At 63.0% G+C, this 22,363-nt stretch overlaps 8 pseudogenes; all 8 read right to left on the bottom strand.

Moving 5' to 3' along the window:
• Nucleotides 1–776: 776 nt before the first annotated feature.
• On the bottom strand, nt 777–1,641 carry LOC138993254 (THO complex subunit 4 pseudogene; annotated as a pseudogene).
• Nucleotides 1,642–3,617: 1,976 nt separating this feature from the next.
• LOC138993285 (THO complex subunit 4 pseudogene) lies at nt 3,618–4,481 on the bottom strand (annotated as a pseudogene).
• A 1,979-nt stretch (nt 4,482–6,460) lies between these two features.
• On the bottom strand, nt 6,461–7,324 carry LOC138993234 (THO complex subunit 4 pseudogene; annotated as a pseudogene).
• A 1,980-nt stretch (nt 7,325–9,304) lies between these two features.
• On the bottom strand, nt 9,305–10,168 carry LOC138993233 (THO complex subunit 4 pseudogene; annotated as a pseudogene).
• A 1,977-nt stretch (nt 10,169–12,145) lies between these two features.
• LOC138993510 (THO complex subunit 4 pseudogene) lies at nt 12,146–13,010 on the bottom strand (annotated as a pseudogene).
• Nucleotides 13,011–14,982: 1,972 nt separating this feature from the next.
• On the bottom strand, nt 14,983–15,847 carry LOC138993255 (THO complex subunit 4 pseudogene; annotated as a pseudogene).
• Nucleotides 15,848–17,825: 1,978 nt separating this feature from the next.
• On the bottom strand, nt 17,826–18,689 carry LOC138993235 (THO complex subunit 4 pseudogene; annotated as a pseudogene).
• A 1,978-nt stretch (nt 18,690–20,667) lies between these two features.
• LOC138993220 (THO complex subunit 4 pseudogene) lies at nt 20,668–21,531 on the bottom strand (annotated as a pseudogene).
• Nucleotides 21,532–22,363: the final 832 nt, after the last annotated feature.

The following is a 22,363-nucleotide window of genomic DNA, read 5'->3' as shown; positions in this document are numbered from 1 at the left end:
CTGCTCCCCCCCCCCCCCGCCCCTAACCCCCACTCCCAACCCCGCTCACTCTGTGGATGGACGGTCAGGCCCCCTCCCAGAGACCAAGTCCAGGCCTGGCCACCTGGGCTTGCCAAAGCCTCAGAAATTGGAAAGGCGGGATCAACCTTTTTTTTCTGAGGAGGGTATTTTGTTGTTGTTGTTTTATCGGAGGGAACGAGTTATTTTGTTTGTTTGTTTGTTTGTTTGTTTGTTTATCCCACAGCTTTTCGGGTGATTATGGTCAAGGTGAAAACAGCAACCGGTAAAATGAATCCCGAAAATGACTCGGCACAAAACAGGTCTTTTTCAGAGTTCTTGAATAAAATACAAGTTAACGAAAAATCTTTCCAGGAGTTTTAAATCCTATTTCCAAACAGAAGAAACAACTCCATCATTGGCCCCAGGTCCCCGGCCATCCTGGCGCACACTGACTTGCTGGAGCTTTAGCTGGTGTCCATCATCGCATCGTCATCGTCCAGCAGGGCGTCCAAGTCCTCGGCGTCCTTCATCGCGCTGTCAGCGTCCAGCTGGGAGTCCAACTCCACGGTGTCCCTCATGGAGCTGTAAGCGTGCTTCTGGGCGTCCAACTTTTTGGTGTCCCTCATGGCACGGTAAGCGCCCAGGTGGGCGTCCATCCTTTTGGTGTCCCTCATCGAGTTGTAAGCGCCCTTTTGGGCGTCCAACTGCTGGGTGCCCCTCATCGCGCTGTAAGCGTCCTGCTTGGCGTCCAACCGCTTGGGGCCCCTCATCGAGTTGTAAGCGTCCAGCTGGGAGTCCAACTCCTCCGCCGAGATCTGTGGCTCTGAATGGCGGCCAGTGCGCCTGCCTGTACGCAGGTTGCCTCCGCGGGAGCGGCCCTGAGTGCCGCCGCCGCCGCCGCCGCCGCCGAAGCCTCCAGATCCTCGGTTTGTAGCCACCCAGCCTCTGTTGACACTCGGTACCGGCCTGGGCTGCGTGACTATCTTCGAGGTGAGGATCTGGATGTGGAGGGGACGGCCATCCAAAGGGACGCCGTTGTACTGCTTCCTGGCTTCCAGGGCGTCTGCCTTGCGCTCAAAGTGCACGTGGGCTGTTCCCAGGCTGCGGCCAGAGCGGTCGTAATGGACAGCGGCGTGCTTCAGAGGCCCGAACTCCGCAAACAGCTGCTGGATGTCCGCGTCGGACACTCCGAAGTCCAGGTTGGACAGCAGCAGCTTCCCCCCGGTCATCAGGCCGGCGCCCCTGCCGAAGGCCCTGCGGAAGCGGTCGTGGTGCCACTGGTCGGGAAGCTGTCTCGGCCTGCTGTAGGGCGCCGGCCGGTTCCTGCCTCGGCCGAGGGCCGCCCTGTTCCGGAACGGCCCGCCGCCCCAGCTCTCGGGGGCGGGGGCGGCGGGGGGCGGCGGCGGCGGCCTGCGCTCCGCCACCGCGGGGGCCTCCCTGGGAGCCGGCCCTGCCTCGGTCCCTGCCCCCGCCGCGGCCTCCCTGGGAGCCGGCCCGGCCTCGGTCCCAGCCTGGGTCCCCGCCTCGGTCCCCGGCCCCGGCCCCGCCGCGGCCGCGGCCGCGGCCCCGGCCATGGCCGTCCCGCTGGCTCCGGTCCAGCCGAATGATGTCGTCCAGTGACATGTGGATTTTGTCGGCCATGGCGGGCCCCGAATCAGCCTCGGATCGAGCCCGTGCGGAGGCACGCCGGTCCTTCACTTCCTTCCCGCGCGGCGCCGGGGCTCTCCCAGAGGTTGGGGTCCAGGCCCAGGGGTTCCCAAGGGTGTGGACGGGTCGGTGAAGAAGAAATGACACCGAGACAGCGTTCAGTGGATCAGCAGCCCAGCCAGGCTCTAGCCAGGTGCTCTCGCGGCTTCTATGTCCCGGGACCGGGTCTTGGCGAGACCTCTCTCCTGAAAGCTCCCTTGGAGAACGAGGACGACGACCACGACCACAAGCCTAGGGCTGAGAAGCTCTGCAAAGAAGGCCCTGCGTTCTTTTATAGCCCCAGAGCTGGTGGGAGGAGCCAAATCAGCTGCCCGCTCGACCAATCAGCCGCCCCCAGCACCGACGTCACCGGTTGGGCCTCAAGTTGAGGAGAGGAGGCTTGCATTGGCGCTGCAGGACCAGGAGAGGGCGCCACTGGCCCGCACAAGCGACTCACGGGGCTTGGGGGAGGACTTGGGAGACAGGGCAGGTGCCCAAGGAGGCCTGCAGGGCTCTGTCTCCACGCCTTGCGGGACGGCATCGCCGTTTTTTCTCGGTGGAAGAGGGGACAATACATACTTAGACAGGCTCCCGTGGACCCAGGACAGGCCAAAAGGAAACAAAGCCACGGAAAATCTCCTAGGCGTGCCTCACTCGGCAGATATCTTGTTAGCGGGATCTTGTGCTCCCGTGTGTGTGTGTGTGTGTGTGTGTGTGTGTGTGTGTGTGTGTCGGGGGACGCGGGGGGAGGGGGGATTGGAGGCGGGAGGGATAGGTGTGTGGGTGTGGGTGTGGGTGTGGGAGTTTGTGTGTGCGTCTGTGCGTGTACATCCGCAGTCACGCACGGACACTCCTTGCTTTGAACGGTCCGTCGCCATCCATGAACACCCTTCAGTCCCTGCCTTCTCAAAGACAACGCCCCCTGCACGTCCTTCCCGCCTCGGGTCGAGCCAGAAATGGGGAAGTCCAGTCACCTGTCTGTGCTTTCCCCACAGGCGTTTGCAGGAGGGGGGCTTGCATTGATGCTTCTCGACCAGCAGAGGGCGGGGCGGGCTCTTCGGCCCCTGCCCCAGTCCACCCAAATTCTGTAATCCACAGCCAAAGATGACGTCCTGGCCTGTCCACATGATCGACACCGCGCCCACGCCCGCTGCTCCCCCCCCCCCCCCGCCCCTAACCCCCACTCCCAACCCCGCTCACTCTGTGGATGGACGGTCAGGCCCCCTCCCAGAGACCAAGTCCAGGCCTGGCCACCTGGGCTTGCCAAAGCCTCAGAAATTGGAAAGGCGGGATCAACCTTTTTTTTCTGAGGAGGGTATTTTGTTGTTGTTGTTTTATCGGAGGGAACGAGTTATTTTGTTTGTTTGTTTGTTTGTTTGTTTGTTTGTTTATCCCACAGCTTTTCGGGTGATTATGGTCAAGGTGAAAACAGCAACCGGTAAAATGAATCCCGAAAATGACTCGGCACAAAACAGGTCTTTTTCAGAGTTCTTGAATAAAATACAAGTTAACGAAAAATCTTTCCAGGAGTTTTAAATCCTATTTCCAAACAGAAGAAACAACTCCATCATTGGCCCCAGGTCCCCGGCCATCCTGGCGCACACTGACTTGCTGGAGCTTTAGCTGGTGTCCATCATCGCATCGTCATCGTCCAGCAGGGCGTCCAAGTCCTCGGCGTCCTTCATCGCGCTGTCAGCGTCCAGCTGGGAGTCCAACTCCACGGTGTCCCTCATGGAGCTGTAAGCGTGCTTCTGGGCGTCCAACTTTTTGGTGTCCCTCATGGCATGGTAAGCGCCCAGGTGGGCGTCCATCCTTTTGGTGTCCCTCATCGAGTTGTAAGCGCCCTTTTGGGCGTCCAACTGCTGGGTGCCCCTCATCGCGCTGTAAGCGTCCTGCTTGGCGTCCAACCGCTTGGGGCCCCTCATCGAGTTGTAAGCGTCCAGCTGGGAGTCCAACTCCTCCGCCGAGATCTGTGGCTCTGAATGGCGGCCAGTGCGCCTGCCTGTACGCAGGTTGCCTCCGCGGGAGCGGCCCTGAGTGCCGCCGCCGCCGCCGCCGCCGCCGAAGCCTCCAGATCCTCGGTTTGTAGCCACCCAGCCTCTGTTGACACTCGGTACCGGCCTGGGCTGCGTGACTATCTTCGAGGTGAGGATCTGGATGTGGAGGGGACGGCCATCCAAAGGGACGCCGTTGTACTGCTTCCTGGCTTCCAGGGCGTCTGCCTTGCGCTCAAAGTGCACGTGGGCTGTTCCCAGGCTGCGGCCAGAGCGGTCGTAATGGACAGCGGCGTGCTTCAGAGGCCCGAACTCCGCAAACAGCTGCTGGATGTCCGCGTCGGACACTCCGAAGTCCAGGTTGGACAGCAGCAGCTTCCCCCCGGTCATCAGGCCGGCGCCCCTGCCGAAGGCCCTGCGGAAGCGGTCGTGGTGCCACTGGTCGGGAAGCTGTCTCGGCCTGCTGTAGGGCGCCGGCCGGTTCCTGCCTCGGCCGAGGGCCGCCCTGTTCCGGAACGGCCCGCCGCCCCAGCTCTCGGGGGCGGGGGCGGCGGGGGCGGCGGCGGCGGCCTGCGCTCCGCCACCGCGGGGGCCTCCCTGGGAGCCGGCCCTGCCTCGGTCCCTGCCCCCGCCGCGGCCTCCCTGGGAGCCGGCCCGGCCTCGGTCCCAGCCTGGGTCCCCGCCTCGGTCCCCGGCCCCGGCCCCGCCGCGGCCGCGGCCGCGGCCCCGGCCATGGCCGTCCCGCTGGCTCCGGTCCAGCCGAATGATGTCGTCCAGTGACATGTGGATTTTGTCGGCCATGGCGGGCCCCGAATCAGCCTCGGATCGAGCCCGTGCGGAGGCACGCCGGTCCTTCACTTCCTTCCCGCGCGGCGCCGGGGCTCTCCCAGAGGTTGGGGTCCAGGCCCAGGGGTTCCCAAGGGTGTGGACGGGTCGGTGAAGAAGAAATGACACCGAGACAGCGTTCAGTGGATCAGCAGCCCAGCCAGGCTCTAGCCAGGTGCTCTCGCGGCTTCTATGTCCCGGGACCGGGTCTTGGCGAGACCTCTCTCCTGAAAGCTCCCTTGGAGAACGAGGACGACGACCACGACCACAAGCCTAGGGCTGAGAAGCTCTGCAAAGAAGGCCCTGCGTTCTTTTATAGCCCCAGAGCTGGTGGGAGGAGCCAAATCAGCTGCCCGCTCGACCAATCAGCCGCCCCCAGCACCGACGTCACCGGTTGGGCCTCAAGTTGAGGAGAGGAGGCTTGCATTGGCGCTGCAGGACCAGGAGAGGGCGCCACTGGCCCGCACAAGCGACTCACGGGGCTTGGGGGAGGACTTGGGAGACAGGGCAGGTGCCCAAGGAGGCCTGCAGGGCTCTGTCTCCACGCCTTGCGGGACGGCATCGCCGTTTTTTCTCGGTGGAAGAGGGGACAATACATACTTAGACAGGCTCCCGTGGACCCAGGACAGGCCAAAAGGAAACAAAGCCACGGAAAATCTCCTAGGCGTGCCTCACTCGGCAGATATCTTGTTAGCGGGATCTTGTGCTCCCGTGTGTGTGTGTGTGTGTGTGTGTGTGTGTGTGTGTGTGTGTGTCGGGGGACGCGGGGGGAGGGGGGATTGGAGGCGGGAGGGATAGGTGTGTGGGTGTGGGTGTGGGTGTGGGAGTTTGTGTGTGCGTCTGTGCGTGTACATCCGCAGTCACGCACGGACACTCCTTGCTTTGAACGGTCCGTCGCCATCCATGAACACCCTTCAGTCCCTGCCTTCTCAAAGACAACGCCCCCTGCACGTCCTTCCCGCCTCGGGTCGAGCCAGAAATGGGGAAGTCCAGTCACCTGTCTGTGCTTTCCCCACAGGCGTTTGCAGGAGGGGGGCTTGCATTGATGCTTCTCGACCAGCAGAGGGCGGGGCGGGCTCTTCGGCCCCTGCCCCAGTCCACCCAAATTCTGTAATCCACAGCCAAAGATGACGTCCTGGCCTGTCCACATGATCGACACCGCGCCCACGCCCGCTGCTCCCCCCCCCCACCCCCCCCGCCCCTAACCCCCACTCCCAACCCCGCTCACTCTGTGGATGGACGGTCAGGCCCCCTCCCAGAGACCAAGTCCAGGCCTGGCCACCTGGGCTTGCCAAAGCCTCAGAAATTGGAAAGGCGGGATCAACCTTTTTTTTCTGAGGAGGGTATTTTGTTGTTGTTGTTTTATCGGAGGGAACGAGTTATTTTGTTTGTTTGTTTGTTTGTTTGTTTGTTTATCCCACAGCTTTTCGGGTGATTATGGTCAAGGTGAAAACAGCAACCGGTAAAATGAATCCCGAAAATGACTCGGCACAAAACAGGTCTTTTTCAGAGTTCTTGAATAAAATACAAGTTAACGAAAAATCTTTCCAGGAGTTTTAAATCCTATTTCCAAACAGAAGAAACAACTCCATCATTGGCCCCAGGTCCCCGGCCATCCTGGCGCACACTGACTTGCTGGAGCTTTAGCTGGTGTCCATCATCGCATCGTCATCGTCCAGCAGGGCGTCCAAGTCCTCGGCGTCCTTCATCGCGCTGTCAGCGTCCAGCTGGGAGTCCAACTCCACGGTGTCCCTCATGGAGCTGTAAGCGTGCTTCTGGGCGTCCAACTTTTTGGTGTCCCTCATGGCATGGTAAGCGCCCAGGTGGGCGTCCATCCTTTTGGTGTCCCTCATCGAGTTGTAAGCGCCCTTTTGGGCGTCCAACTGCTGGGTGCCCCTCATCGCGCTGTAAGCGTCCTGCTTGGCGTCCAACCGCTTGGGGCCCCTCATCGAGTTGTAAGCGTCCAGCTGGGAGTCCAACTCCTCCGCCGAGATCTGTGGCTCTGAATGGCGGCCAGTGCGCCTGCCTGTACGCAGGTTGCCTCCGCGGGAGCGGCCCTGAGTGCCGCCGCCGCCGCCGCCGCCGCCGAAGCCTCCAGATCCTCGGTTTGTAGCCACCCAGCCTCTGTTGACACTCGGTACCGGCCTGGGCTGCGTGACTATCTTCGAGGTGAGGATCTGGATGTGGAGGGGACGGCCATCCAAAGGGACGCCGTTGTACTGCTTCCTGGCTTCCAGGGCGTCTGCCTTGCGCTCAAAGTGCACGTGGGCTGTTCCCAGGCTGCGGCCAGAGCGGTCGTAATGGACAGCGGCGTGCTTCAGAGGCCCGAACTCCGCAAACAGCTGCTGGATGTCCGCGTCGGACACTCCGAAGTCCAGGTTGGACAGCAGCAGCTTCCCCCCGGTCATCAGGCCGGCGCCCCTGCCGAAGGCCCTGCGGAAGCGGTCGTGGTGCCACTGGTCGGGAAGCTGTCTCGGCCTGCTGTAGGGCGCCGGCCGGTTCCTGCCTCGGCCGAGGGCCGCCCTGTTCCGGAACGGCCCGCCGCCCCAGCTCTCGGGGGCGGGGGCGGCGGCGGCGGCGGCGGCGGCCTGCGCTCCGCCACCGCGGGGGCCTCCCTGGGAGCCGGCCCTGCCTCGGTCCCTGCCCCCGCCGCGGCCTCCCTGGGAGCCGGCCCGGCCTCGGTCCCAGCCTGGGTCCCCGCCTCGGTCCCCGGCCCCGGCCCCGCCGCGGCCGCGGCCGCGGCCCCGGCCATGGCCGTCCCGCTGGCTCCGGTCCAGCCGAATGATGTCGTCCAGTGACATGTGGATTTTGTCGGCCATGGCGGGCCCCGAATCAGCCTCGGATCGAGCCCGTGCGGAGGCACGCCGGTCCTTCACTTCCTTCCCGCGCGGCGCCGGGGCTCTCCCAGAGGTTGGGGTCCAGGCCCAGGGGTTCCCAAGGGTGTGGACGGGTCGGTGAAGAAGAAATGACACCGAGACAGCGTTCAGTGGATCAGCAGCCCAGCCAGGCTCTAGCCAGGTGCTCTCGCGGCTTCTATGTCCCGGGACCGGGTCTTGGCGAGACCTCTCTCCTGAAAGCTCCCTTGGAGAACGAGGACGACGACCACGACCACAAGCCTAGGGCTGAGAAGCTCTGCAAAGAAGGCCCTGCGTTCTTTTATAGCCCCAGAGCTGGTGGGAGGAGCCAAATCAGCTGCCCGCTCGACCAATCAGCCGCCCCCAGCACCGACGTCACCGGTTGGGCCTCAAGTTGAGGAGAGGAGGCTTGCATTGGCGCTGCAGGACCAGGAGAGGGCGCCACTGGCCCGCACAAGCGACTCACGGGGCTTGGGGGAGGACTTGGGAGACAGGGCAGGTGCCCAAGGAGGCCTGCAGGGCTCTGTCTCCACGCCTTGCGGGACGGCATCGCCGTTTTTTTCTCGGTGGAAGAGGGGACAATACATACTTAGACAGGCTCCCGTGGACCCAGGACAGGCCAAAAGGAAACAAAGCCACGGAAAATCTCCTAGGCGTGCCTCACTCGGCAGATATCTTGTTAGCGGGATCTTGTGCTCCCGTGTGTGTGTGTGTGTGTGTGTGTGTGTGTGTGTGTGTGTGTGTGTCGGGGGACGCGGGGGGAGGGGGGATTGGAGGCGGGAGGGATAGGTGTGTGGGTGTGGCTGTGGGTGTGGGAGTTTGTGTGTGCGTCTGTGCGTGTACATCCGCAGTCACGCACGGACACTCCTTGCTTTGAACGGTCCGTCGCCATCCATGAACACCCTTCAGTCCCTGCCTTCTCAAAGACAACGCCCCCTGCACGTCCTTCCCGCCTCGGGTCGAGCCAGAAATGGGGAAGTCCAGTCACCTGTCTGTGCTTTCCCCACAGGCGTTTGCAGGAGGGGGGCTTGCATTGATGCTTCTCGACCAGCAGAGGGCGGGGCGGGCTCTTCGGCCCCTGCCCCAGTCCACCCAAATTCTGTAATCCACAGCCAAAGATGACGTCCTGGCCTGTCCACATGATCGACACCGCGCCCACGCCCGCTGCTCCCCCCCCCCCCCGCCCCTAACCCCCACTCCCAACCCCGCTCACTCTGTGGATGGACGGTCAGGCCCCCTCCCAGAGACCAAGTCCAGGCCTGGCCACCTGGGCTTGCCAAAGCCTCAGAAATTGGAAAGGCGGGATCAACCTTTTTTTTCTGAGGAGGGTATTTTGTTGTTGTTGTTTTATCGGAGGGAACGAGTTATTTTGTTTGTTTGTTTGTTTGTTTGTTTGTTTGTTTATCCCACAGCTTTTCGGGTGATTATGGTCAAGGTGAAAACAGCAACCGGTAAAATGAATCCCGAAAATGACTCGGCACAAAACAGGTCTTTTTCAGAGTTCTTGAATAAAATACAAGTTAACGAAAAATCTTTCCAGGAGTTTTAAATCCTATTTCCAAACAGAAGAAACAACTCCATCATTGGCCCCAGGTCCCCGGCCATCCTGGCGCACACTGACTTGCTGGAGCTTTAGCTGGTGTCCATCATCGCATCGTCATCGTCCAGCAGGGCGTCCAAGTCCTCGGCGTCCTTCATCGCGCTGTCAGCGTCCAGCTGGGAGTCCAACTCCACGGTGTCCCTCATGGAGCTGTAAGCGTGCTTCTGGGCGTCCAACTTTTTGGTGTCCCTCATGGCACGGTAAGCGCCCAGGTGGGCGTCCATCCTTTTGGTGTCCCTCATCGAGTTGTAAGCGCCCTTTTGGGCGTCCAACTGCTGGGTGCCCCTCATCGCGCTGTAAGCGTCCTGCTTGGCGTCCAACCGCTTGGGGCCCCTCATCGAGTTGTAAGCGTCCAGCTGGGAGTCCAACTCCTCCGCCGAGATCTGTGGCTCTGAATGGCGGCCAGTGCGCCTGCCTGTACGCAGGTTGCCTCCGCGGGAGCGGCCCTGAGTGCCGCCGCCGCCGCCGCCGCCGCCGAAGCCTCCAGATCCTCGGTTTGTAGCCACCCAGCCTCTGTTGACACTCGGTACCGGCCTGGGCTGCGTGACTATCTTCGAGGTGAGGATCTGGATGTGGAGGGGACGGCCATCCAAAGGGACGCCGTTGTACTGCTTCCTGGCTTCCAGGGCGTCTGCCTTGCGCTCAAAGTGCACGTGGGCTGTTCCCAGGCTGCGGCCAGAGCGGTCGTAATGGACAGCGGCGTGCTTCAGAGGCCCGAACTCCGCAAACAGCTGCTGGATGTCCGCGTCGGACACTCCGAAGTCCAGGTTGGACAGCAGCAGCTTCCCCCCGGTCATCAGGCCGGCGCCCCTGCCGAAGGCCCTGCGGAAGCGGTCGTGGTGCCACTGGTCGGGAAGCTGTCTCGGCCTGCTGTAGGGCGCCGGCCGGTTCCTGCCTCGGCCGAGGGCCGCCCTGTTCCGGAACGGCCCGCCGCCCCAGCTCTCGGGGGCGGGGGCGGCGGGGGCGGCGGCGGCGGCCTGCGCTCCGCCACCGCGGGGGCCTCCCTGGGAGCCGGCCCTGCCTCGGTCCCTGCCCCCGCCGCGGCCTCCCTGGGAGCCGGCCCGGCCTCGGTCCCAGCCTGGGTCCCCGCCTCGGTCCCCGGCCCCGGCCCCGCCGCGGCCGCGGCCGCGGCCCCGGCCATGGCCGTCCCGCTGGCTCCGGTCCAGCCGAATGATGTCGTCCAGTGACATGTGGATTTTGTCGGCCATGGCGGGCCCCGAATCAGCCTCGGATCGAGCCCGTGCGGAGGCACGCCGGTCCTTCACTTCCTTCCCGCGCGGCGCCGGGGCTCTCCCAGAGGTTGGGGTCCAGGCCCAGGGGTTCCCAAGGGTGTGGACGGGTCGGTGAAGAAGAAATGACACCGAGACAGCGTTCAGTGGATCAGCAGCCCAGCCAGGCTCTAGCCAGGTGCTCTCGCGGCTTCTATGTCCCGGGACCGGGTCTTGGCGAGACCTCTCTCCTGAAAGCTCCCTTGGAGAACGAGGACGACGACCACGACCACAAGCCTAGGGCTGAGAAGCTCTGCAAAGAAGGCCCTGCGTTCTTTTATAGCCCCAGAGCTGGTGGGAGGAGCCAAATCAGCTGCCCGCTCCACCAATCAGCCGCCCCCAGCACCGACGTCACCGGTTGGGCCTCAAGTTGAGGAGAGGAGGCTTGCATTGGCGCTGCAGGACCAGGAGAGGGCGCCACTGGCCCGCACAAGCGACTCACGGGGCTTGGGGGAGGACTTGGGAGACAGGGCAGGTGCCCAAGGAGGCCTGCAGGGCTCTGTCTCCACGCCTTGCGGGACGGCATCGCCGTTTTTTCTCGGTGGAAGAGGGGACAATACATACTTAGACAGGCTCCCGTGGACCCAGGACAGGCCAAAAGGAAACAAAGCCACGGAAAATCTCCTAGGCGTGCCTCACTCGGCAGATATCTTGTTAGCGGGATCTTGTGCTCCCGTGTGTGTGTGTGTGTGTGTGTGTGTGTGTGTGTGTGTGTGTCGGGGGACGCGGGGGGAGGGGGGATTGGAGGCGGGAGGGATAGGTGTGTGGGTGTGGGTGTGGGTGTGGGAGTTTGTGTGTGCGTCTGTGCGTGTACATCCGCAGTCACGCACGGACACTCCTTGCTTTGAACGGTCCGTCGCCATCCATGAACACCCTTCAGTCCCTGCCTTCTCAAAGACAACGCCCCCTGCACGTCCTTCCCGCCTCGGGTCGAGCCAGAAATGGGGAAGTCCAGTCACCTGTCTGTGCTTTCCCCACAGGCGTTTGCAGGAGGGGGGCTTGCATTGATGCTTCTCGACCAGCAGAGGGCGGGGCGGGCTCTTCGGCCCCTGCCCCAGTCCACCCAAATTCTGTAATCCACAGCCAAAGATGACGTCCTGGCCTGTCCACATGATCGACACCGCGCCCACGCCCGCTGCTCCCCCCCCCACCCCCCCCCGCCCCTAACCCCCACTCCCAACCCCGCTCACTCTGTGGATGGACGGTCAGGCCCCCTCCCAGAGACCAAGTCCAGGCCTGGCCACCTGGGCTTGCCAAAGCCTCAGAAATTGGAAAGGCGGGATCAACCTTTTTTTTCTGAGGAGGGTATTTTGTTGTTGTTGTTTTATCGGAGGGAACGAGTTATTTTGTTTGTTTGTTTGTTTGTTTGTTTGTTTATCCCACAGCTTTTCGGGTGATTATGGTCAAGGTGAAAACAGCAACCGGTAAAATGAATCCCGAAAATGACTCGGCACAAAACAGGTCTTTTTCAGAGTTCTTGAATAAAATACAAGTTAACGAAAAATCTTTCCAGGAGTTTTAAATCCTATTTCCAAACAGAAGAAACAACTCCATCATTGGCCCCAGGTCCCCGGCCATCCTGGCGCACACTGACTTGCTGGAGCTTTAGCTGGTGTCCATCATCGCATCGTCATCGTCCAGCAGGGCGTCCAAGTCCTCGGCGTCCTTCATCGCGCTGTCAGCGTCCAGCTGGGAGTCCAACTCCACGGTGTCCCTCATGGAGCTGTAAGCGTGCTTCTGGGCGTCCAACTTTTTGGTGTCCCTCATGGCACGGTAAGCGCCCAGGTGGGCGTCCATCCTTTTGGTGTCCCTCATCGAGTTGTAAGCGCCCTTTTGGGCGTCCAACTGCTGGGTGCCCCTCATCGCGCTGTAAGCGTCCTGCTTGGCGTCCAACCGCTTGGGGCCCCTCATCGAGTTGTAAGCGTCCAGCTGGGAGTCCAACTCCTCCGCCGAGATCTGTGGCTCTGAATGGCGGCCAGTGCGCCTGCCTGTACGCAGGTTGCCTCCGCGGGAGCGGCCCTGAGTGCCGCCGCCGCCGCCGCCGCCGCCCGAAGCCTCCAGATCCTCGGTTTGTAGCCACCCAGCCTCTGTTGACACTCGGTACCGGCCTGGGCTGCGTGACTATCTTCGAGGTGAGGATCTGGATGTGGAGGGGACGGCCATCCAAAGGGACGCCGTTGTACTGCTTCCTGGCTTCCAGGGCGTCTGCCTTGCGCTCAAAGTGCACGTGGGCTGTTCCCAGGCTGCGGCCAGAGCGGTCGTAATGGACAGCGGCGTGCTTCAGAGGCCCGAACTCCGCAAACAGCTGCTGGATGTCCGCGTCGGACACTCCGAAGTCCAGGTTGGACAGCAGCAGCTTCCCCCCGGTCATCAGGCCGGCGCCCCTGCCGAAGGCCCTGCGGAAGCGGTCGTGGTGCCACTGGTCGGGAAGCTGTCTCGGCCTGCTGTAGGGCGCCGGCCGGTTCCTGCCTCGGCCGAGGGCCGCCCTGTTCCGGAACGGCCCGCCGCCCCAGCTCTCGGGGGCGGGGGCGGCGGGGGCGGCGGCGGCGGCCTGCGCTCCGCCACCGCGGGGGCCTCCCTGGGAGCCGGCCCTGCCTCGGTCCCTGCCCCCGCCGCGGCCTCCCTGGGAGCCGGCCCGGCCTCGGTCCCAGCCTGGGTCCCCGCCTCGGTCCCCGGCCCCGGCCCCGCCGCGGCCGCGGCCGCGGCCCCGGCCATGGCCGTCCCGCTGGCTCCGGTCCAGCCGAATGATGTCGTCCAGTGACATGTGGATTTTGTCGGCCATGGCGGGCCCCGAATCAGCCTCGGATCGAGCCCGTGCGGAGGCACGCCGGTCCTTCACTTCCTTCCCGCGCGGCGCCGGGGCTCTCCCAGAGGTTGGGGTCCAGGCCCAGGGGTTCCCAAGGGTGTGGACGGGTCGGTGAAGAAGAAATGACACCGAGACAGCGTTCAGTGGATCAGCAGCCCAGCCAGGCTCTAGCCAGGTGCTCTCGCGGCTTCTATGTCCCGGGACCGGGTCTTGGCGAGACCTCTCTCCTGAAAGCTCCCTTGGAGAACGAGGACGACGACCACGACCACAAGCCTAGGGCTGAGAAGCTCTGCAAAGAAGGCCCTGCGTTCTTTTATAGCCCCAGAGCTGGTGGGAGGAGCCAAATCAGCTGCCCGCTCCACCAATCAGCCGCCCCCAGCACCGACGTCACCGGTTGGGCCTCAAGTTGAGGAGAGGAGGCTTGCATTGGCGCTGCAGGACCAGGAGAGGGCGCCACTGGCCCGCACAAGCGACTCACGGGGCTTGGGGGAGGACTTGGGAGACAGGGCAGGTGCCCAAGGAGGCCTGCAGGGCTCTGTCTCCACGCCTTGCGGGACGGCATCGCCGTTTTTTCTCGGTGGAAGAGGGGACAATACATACTTAGACAGGCTCCCGTGGACCCAGGACAGGCCAAAAGGAAACAAAGCCACGGAAAATCTCCTAGGCGTGCCTCACTCGGCAGATATCTTGTTAGCGGGATCTTGTGCTCCCGTGTGTGTGTGTGTGTGTGTGTGTGTGTGTGTGTGTGTCGGGGGACGCGGGGGGAGGGGGGATTGGAGGCGGGAGGGATAGGTGTGTGGGTGTGGGTGTGGGTGTGGGAGTTTGTGTGTGCGTCTGTGCGTGTACATCCGCAGTCACGCACGGACACTCCTTGCTTTGAACGGTCCGTCGCCATCCATGAACACCCTTCAGTCCCTGCCTTCTCAAAGACAACGCCCCCTGCACGTCCTTCCCGCCTCGGGTCGAGCCAGAAATGGGGAAGTCCAGTCACCTGTCTGTGCTTTCCCCACAGGCGTTTGCAGGAGGGGGGCTTGCATTGATGCTTCTCGACCAGCAGAGGGCGGGGCGGGCTCTTCGGCCCCTGCCCCAGTCCACCCAAATTCTGTAATCCACAGCCAAAGATGACGTCCTGGCCTGTCCACATGATCGACACCGCGCCCACGCCCGCTGCTCCCCCCCCCCCCCCGCCCCTAACCCCCACTCCCAACCCCGCTCACTCTGTGGATGGACGGTCAGGCCCCCTCCCAGAGACCAAGTCCAGGCCTGGCCACCTGGGCTTGCCAAAGCCTCAGAAATTGGAAAGGCGGGATCAACCTTTTTTTTCTGAGGAGGGTATTTTGTTGTTGTTGTTTTATCGGAGGGAACGAGTTATTTTGTTTGTTTGTTTGTTTGTTTGTTTGTTTGTTTATCCCACAGCTTTTCGGGTGATTATGGTCAAGGTGAAAACAGCAACCGGTAAAATGAATCCCGAAAATGACTCGGCACAAAACAGGTCTTTTTCAGAGTTCTTGAATAAAATACAAGTTAACGAAAAATCTTTCCAGGAGTTTTAAATCCTATTTCCAAACAGAAGAAACAACTCCATCATTGGCCCCAGGTCCCCGGCCATCCTGGCGCACACTGACTTGCTGGAGCTTTAGCTGGTGTCCATCATCGCATCGTCATCGTCCAGCAGGGCGTCCAAGTCCTCGGCGTCCTTCATCGCGCTGTCAGCGTCCAGCTGGGAGTCCAACTCCACGGTGTCCCTCATGGAGCTGTAAGCGTGCTTCTGGGCGTCCAACTTTTTGGTGTCCCTCATGGCACGGTAAGCGCCCAGGTGGGCGTCCATCCTTTTGGTGTCCCTCATCGAGTTGTAAGCGCCCTTTTGGGCGTCCAACTGCTGGGTGCCCCTCATCGCGCTGTAAGCGTCCTGCTTGGCGTCCAACCGCTTGGGGCCCCTCATCGAGTTGTAAGCGTCCAGCTGGGAGTCCAACTCCTCCGCCGAGATCTGTGGCTCTGAATGGCGGCCAGTGCGCCTGCCTGTACGCAGGTTGCCTCCGCGGGAGCGGCCCTGAGTGCCGCCGCCGCCGCCGCCGCCGCCGAAGCCTCCAGATCCTCGGTTTGTAGCCACCCAGCCTCTGTTGACACTCGGTACCGGCCTGGGCTGCGTGACTATCTTCGAGGTGAGGATCTGGATGTGGAGGGGACGGCCATCCAAAGGGACGCCGTTGTACTGCTTCCTGGCTTCCAGGGCGTCTGCCTTGCGCTCAAAGTGCACGTGGGCTGTTCCCAGGCTGCGGCCAGAGCGGTCGTAATGGACAGCGGCGTGCTTCAGAGGCCCGAACTCCGCAAACAGCTGCTGGATGTCCGCGTCGGACACTCCGAAGTCCAGGTTGGACAGCAGCAGCTTCCCCCCGGTCATCAGGCCGGCGCCCCTGCCGAAGGCCCTGCGGAAGCGGTCGTGGTGCCACTGGTCGGGAAGCTGTCTCGGCCTGCTGTAGGGCGCCGGCCGGTTCCTGCCTCGGCCGAGGGCCGCCCTGTTCCGGAACGGCCCGCCGCCCCAGCTCTCGGGGGCGGGGGGCGGCGGGGGCGGCGGCGGCGGCCTGCGCTCCGCCACCGCGGGGGCCTCCCTGGGAGCCGGCCCTGCCTCGGTCCCTGCCCCCGCCGCGGCCTCCCTGGGAGCCGGCCCGGCCTCGGTCCCAGCCTGGGTCCCCGCCTCGGTCCCCGGCCCCGGCCCCGCCGCGGCCGCGGCCGCGGCCCCGGCCATGGCCGTCCCGCTGGCTCCGGTCCAGCCGAATGATGTCGTCCAGTGACATGTGGATTTTGTCGGCCATGGCGGGCCCCGAATCAGCCTCGGATCGAGCCCGTGCGGAGGCACGCCGGTCCTTCACTTCCTTCCCGCGCGGCGCCGGGGCTCTCCCAGAGGTTGGGGTCCAGGCCCAGGGGTTCCCAAGGGTGTGGACGGGTCGGTGAAGAAGAAATGACACCGAGACAGCGTTCAGTGGATCAGCAGCCCAGCCAGGCTCTAGCCAGGTGCTCTCGCGGCTTCTATGTCCCGGGACCGGGTCTTGGCGAGACCTCTCTCCTGAAAGCTCCCTTGGAGAACGAGGACGACGACCACGACCACAAGCCTAGGGCTGAGAAGCTCTGCAAAGAAGGCCCTGCGTTCTTTTATAGCCCCAGAGCTGGTGGGAGGAGCCAAATCAGCTGCCCGCTCGACCAATCAGCCGCCCCCAGCACCGACGTCACCGGTTGGGCCTCAAGTTGAGGAGAGGAGGCTTGCATTGGCGCTGCAGGACCAGGAGAGGGCGCCACTGGCCCGCACAAGCGACTCACGGGGCTTGGGGGAGGACTTGGGAGACAGGGCAGGTGCCCAAGGAGGCCTGCAGGGCTCTGTCTCCACGCCTTGCGGGACGGCATCGCCGTTTTTTCTCGGTGGAAGAGGGGACAATACATACTTAGACAGGCTCCCGTGGACCCAGGACAGGCCAAAAGGAAACAAAGCCACGGAAAATCTCCTAGGCGTGCCTCACTCGGCAGATATCTTGTTAGCGGGATCTTGTGCTCCCGTGTGTGTGTGTGTGTGTGTGTGTGTGTGTGTGTGTGTGTGTGTCGGGGGACGCGGGGGGAGGGGGGATTGGAGGCGGGAGGGATAGGTGTGTGGGTGTGGGTGTGGGTGTGGGAGTTTGTGTGTGCGTCTGTGCGTGTACATCCGCAGTCACGCACGGACACTCCTTGCTTTGAACGGTCCGTCGCCATCCATGAACACCCTTCAGTCCCTGCCTTCTCAAAGACAACGCCCCCTGCACGTCCTTCCCGCCTCGGGTCGAGCCAGAAATGGGGAAGTCCAGTCACCTGTCTGTGCTTTCCCCACAGGCGTTTGCAGGAGGGGGGCTTGCATTGATGCTTCTCGACCAGCAGAGGGCGGGGCGGGCTCTTCGGCCCCTGCCCCAGTCCACCCAAATTCTGTAATCCACAGCCAAAGATGACGTCCTGGCCTGTCCACATGATCGACACCGCGCCCACGCCCGCTGCTCCCCCCCCCACCCCCCCCGCCCCTAACCCCCACTCCCAACCCCGCTCACTCTGTGGATGGACGGTCAGGCCCCCTCCCAGAGACCAAGTCCAGGCCTGGCCACCTGGGCTTGCCAAAGCCTCAGAAATTGGAAAGGCGGGATCAACCTTTTTTTTCTGAGGAGGGTATTTTGTTGTTGTTGTTTTATCGGAGGGAACGAGTTATTTTGTTTGTTTGTTTGTTTGTTTGTTTGTTTATCCCACAGCTTTTCGGGTGATTATGGTCAAGGTGAAAACAGCAACCGGTAAAATGAATCCCGAAAATGACTCGGCACAAAACAGGTCTTTTTCAGAGTTCTTGAATAAAATACAAGTTAACGAAAAATCTTTCCAGGAGTTTTAAATCCTATTTCCAAACAGAAGAAACAACTCCATCATTGGCCCCAGGTCCCCGGCCATCCTGGCGCACACTGACTTGCTGGAGCTTTAGCTGGTGTCCATCATCGCATCGTCATCGTCCAGCAGGGCGTCCAAGTCCTCGGCGTCCTTCATCGCGCTGTCAGCGTCCAGCTGGGAGTCCAACTCCACGGTGTCCCTCATGGAGCTGTAAGCGTGCTTCTGGGCGTCCAACTTTTTGGTGTCCCTCATGGCACGGTAAGCGCCCAGGTGGGCGTCCATCCTTTTGGTGTCCCTCATCGAGTTGTAAGCGCCCTTTTGGGCGTCCAACTGCTGGGTGCCCCTCATCGCGCTGTAAGCGTCCTGCTTGGCGTCCAACCGCTTGGGGCCCCTCATCGAGTTGTAAGCGTCCAGCTGGGAGTCCAACTCCTCCGCCGAGATCTGTGGCTCTGAATGGCGGCCAGTGCGCCTGCCTGTACGCAGGTTGCCTCCGCGGGAGCGGCCCTGAGTGCCGCCGCCGCCGCCGCCGCCGCCGAAGCCTCCAGATCCTCGGTTTGTAGCCACCCAGCCTCTGTTGACACTCGGTACCGGCCTGGGCTGCGTGACTATCTTCGAGGTGAGGATCTGGATGTGGAGGGGACGGCCATCCAAAGGGACGCCGTTGTACTGCTTCCTGGCTTCCAGGGCGTCTGCCTTGCGCTCAAAGTGCACGTGGGCTGTTCCCAGGCTGCGGCCAGAGCGGTCGTAATGGACAGCGGCGTGCTTCAGAGGCCCGAACTCCGCAAACAGCTGCTGGATGTCCGCGTCGGACACTCCGAAGTCCAGGTTGGACAGCAGCAGCTTCCCCCCGGTCATCAGGCCGGCGCCCCTGCCGAAGGCCCTGCGGAAGCGGTCGTGGTGCCACTGGTCGGGAAGCTGTCTCGGCCTGCTGTAGGGCGCCGGCCGGTTCCTGCCTCGGCCGAGGGCCGCCCTGTTCCGGAACGGCCCGCCGCCCCAGCTCTCGGGGGCGGGGGCGGCGGGGGCGGCGGCGGCGGCCTGCGCTCCGCCACCGCGGGGGCCTCCCTGGGAGCCGGCCCTGCCTCGGTCCCTGCCCCCGCCGCGGCCTCCCTGGGAGCCGGCCCGGCCTCGGTCCCAGCCTGGGTCCCCGCCTCGGTCCCCGGCCCCGGCCCCGCCGCGGCCGCGGCCGCGGCCCCGGCCATGGCCGTCCCGCTGGCTCCGGTCCAGCCGAATGATGTCGTCCAGTGACATGTGGATTTTGTCGGCCATGGCGGGCCCCGAATCAGCCTCGGATCGAGCCCGTGCGGAGGCACGCCGGTCCTTCACTTCCTTCCCGCGCGGCGCCGGGGCTCTCCCAGAGGTTGGGGTCCAGGCCCAGGGGTTCCCAAGGGTGTGGACGGGTCGGTGAAGAAGAAATGACACCGAGACAGCGTTCAGTGGATCAGCAGCCCAGCCAGGCTCTAGCCAGGTGCTCTCGCGGCTTCTATGTCCCGGGACCGGGTCTTGGCGAGACCTCTCTCCTGAAAGCTCCCTTGGAGAACGAGGACGACGACCACGACCACAAGCCTAGGGCTGAGAAGCTCTGCAAAGAAGGCCCTGCGTTCTTTTATAGCCCCAGAGCTGGTGGGAGGAGCCAAATCAGCTGCCCGCTCGACCAATCAGCCGCCCCCAGCACCGACGTCACCGGTTGGGCCTCAAGTTGAGGAGAGGAGGCTTGCATTGGCGCTGCAGGACCAGGAGAGGGCGCCACTGGCCCGCACAAGCGACTCACGGGGCTTGGGGGAGGACTTGGGAGACAGGGCAGGTGCCCAAGGAGGCCTGCAGGGCTCTGTCTCCACGCCTTGCGGGACGGCATCGCCGTTTTTTCTCGGTGGAAGAGGGGACAATACATACTTAGACAGGCTCCCGTGGACCCAGGACAGGCCAAAAGGAAACAAAGCCACGGAAAATCTCCTAGGCGTGCCTCACTCGGCAGATATCTTGTTAGCGGGATCTTGTGCTCCCGTGTGTGTGTGTGTGTGTGTGTGTGTGTGTGTGTGTGTGTGTGTCGGGGGACGCGGGGGGAGGGGGGATTGGAGGCGGGAGGGATAGGTGTGTGGGTGTGGGTGTGGGTGTGGGAGTTTGTGTGTGCGTCTGTGCGTGTACATCCGCAGTCACGCACGGACACTCCTTGCTTTGAACGGTCCGTCGCCATCCATGAACACCCTTCAGTCCCTGCCTTCTCAAAGACAACGCCCCCTGCACGTCCTTCCCGCCTCGGGTCGAGCCAGAAATGGGGAAGTCCAGTCACCTGTCTGTGCTTTCCCCACAGGCGTTTGCAGGAGGGGGGCTTGCATTGATGCTTCTCGACCAGCAGAGGGCGGGGCGGGCTCTTCGGCCCCTGCCCCAGTCCACCCAAATTCTGTAATCCACAGCCAAAGATGACGTCCTGGCCTGTCCACATGATCGACACCGCGCCCACGCCCGCTGCTCCCCCCCCCACCCCCCCCGCCCCTAACCCCCACTCCCAACCCCGCTCACTCTGTGGATGGACGGTCAGGCCCCCTCCCAGAGACCAAGTCCAGGCCTGGCCACCTGGGCTTGCCAAAGCCTCAGAAATTGGAAAGGCGGGATCAACCTTTTTTTTCTGAGGAGGGTATTTTGTTGTTGTTGTTTTATCGGAGGGAACGAGTTATTTTGTTTGTTTGTTTGTTTGTTTGTTTGTTTATCCCACAGCTTTTCGGGTGATTATGGTCAAGGTGAAAACAGCAACCGGTAAAATGAATCCCGAAAATGACTCGGCACAAAACAGGTCTTTTTCAGAGTTCTTGAATAAAATACAAGTTAACGAAAAATCTTTCCAGGAGTTTTAAATCCTATTTCCAAACAGAAGAAACAACTCCATCATTGGCCCCAGGTCCCCGGCCATCCTGGCGCACACTGACTTGCTGGAGCTTTAGCTGGTGTCCATCATCGCATCGTCATCGTCCAGCAGGGCGTCCAAGTCCTCGGCGTCCTTCATCGCGCTGTCAGCGTCCAGCTGGGAGTCCAACTCCACGGTGTCCCTCATGGAGCTGTAAGCGTGCTTCTGGGCGTCCAACTTTTTGGTGTCCCTCATGGCACGGTAAGCGCCCAGGTGGGCGTCCATCCTTTTGGTGTCCCTCATCGAGTTGTAAGCGCCCTTTTGGGCGTCCAACTGCTGGGTGCCCCTCATCGCGCTGTAAGCGTCCTGCTTGGCGTCCAACCGCTTGGGGCCCCTCATCGAGTTGTAAGCGTCCAGCTGGGAGTCCAACTCCTCCGCCGAGATCTGTGGCTCTGAATGGCGGCCAGTGCGCCTGCCTGTACGCAGGTTGCCTCCGCGGGAGCGGCCCTGAGTGCCGCCGCCGCCGCCGCCGCCGCCGAAGCCTCCAGATCCTCGGTTTGTAGCCACCCAGCCTCTGTTGACACTCGGTACCGGCCTGGGCTGCGTGACTATCTTCGAGGTGAGGATCTGGATGTGGAGGGGACGGCCATCCAAAGGGACGCCGTTGTACTGCTTCCTGGCTTCCAGGGCGTCTGCCTTGCGCTCAAAGTGCACGTGGGCTGTTCCCAGGCTGCGGCCAGAGCGGTCGTAATGGACAGCGGCGTGCTTCAGAGGCCCGAACTCCGCAAACAGCTGCTGGATGTCCGCGTCGGACACTCCGAAGTCCAGGTTGGACAGCAGCAGCTTCCCCCCGGTCATCAGGCCGGCGCCCCTGCCGAAGGCCCTGCGGAAGCGGTCGTGGTGCCACTGGTCGGGAAGCTGTCTCGGCCTGCTGTAGGGCGCCGGCCGGTTCCTGCCTCGGCCGAGGGCCGCCCTGTTCCGGAACGGCCCGCCGCCCCAGCTCTCGGGGGCGGGGGCGGCGGGGGCGGCGGCGGCGGCCTGCGCTCCGCCACCGCGGGGGCCTCCCTGGGAGCCGGCCCTGCCTCGGTCCCTGCCCCCGCCGCGGCCTCCCTGGGAGCCGGCCCGGCCTCGGTCCCAGCCTGGGTCCCCGCCTCGGTCCCCGGCCCCGGCCCCGCCGCGGCCGCGGCCGCGGCCCCGGCCATGGCCGTCCCGCTGGCTCCGGTCCAGCCGAATGATGTCGTCCAGTGACATGTGGATTTTGTCGGCCATGGCGGGCCCCGAATCAGCCTCGGATCGAGCCCGTGCGGAGGCACGCCGGTCCTTCACTTCCTTCCCGCGCGGCGCCGGGGCTCTCCCAGAGGTTGGGGTCCAGGCCCAGGGGTTCCCAAGGGTGTGGACGGGTCGGTGAAGAAGAAATGACACCGAGACAGCGTTCAGTGGATCAGCAGCCCAGCCAGGCTCTAGCCAGGTGCTCTCGCGGCTTCTATGTCCCGGGACCGGGTCTTGGCGAGACCTCTCTCCTGAAAGCTCCCTTGGAGAACGAGGACGACGACCACGACCACAAGCCTAGGGCTGAGAAGCTCTGCAAAGAAGGCCCTGCGTTCTTTTATAGCCCCAGAGCTGGTGGGAGGAGCCAAATCAGCTGCCCGCTCCACCAATCAGCCGCCCCCAGCACCGACGTCACCGGTTGGGCCTCAAGTTGAGGAGAGGAGGCTTGCATTGGCGCTGCAGGACCAGGAGAGGGCGCCACTGGCCCGCACAAGCGACTCACGGGGCTTGGGGGAGGACTTGGGAGACAGGGCAGGTGCCCAAGGAGGCCTGCAGGGCTCTGTCTCCACGCCTTGCGGGACGGCATCGCCGTTTTTTCTCGGTGGAAGAGGGGACAATACATACTTAGACAGGCTCCCGTGGACCCAGGACAGGCCAAAAGGAAACAAAGCCACGGAAAATCTCCTAGGCGTGCCTCACTCGGCAGATATCTTGTTAGCGGGATCTTGTGCTCCCGTGTGTGTGTGTGTGTGTGTGTGTGTCGGGGGACGCGGGGGGAGGGGGGATTGGAGGCGGGAGGGATAGGTGTGTGGGTGTGGGTGTGGGTGTGGGA

The sequence above is a fragment of the Myotis yumanensis genome, unplaced genomic scaffold (genome assembly GCF_028538775.1).
Source record: "Myotis yumanensis isolate MYYU_CA2020_CCGP unplaced genomic scaffold, mMyoYum1.0.hap1 SCAF_15, whole genome shotgun sequence".
NCBI lineage: Eukaryota > Metazoa > Chordata > Mammalia > Chiroptera > Vespertilionidae > Myotis > Myotis yumanensis.
The sequence above is the reverse complement of the archived record's forward strand: the minus strand, read 5'-3'. Positions and strand labels throughout refer to the sequence as shown.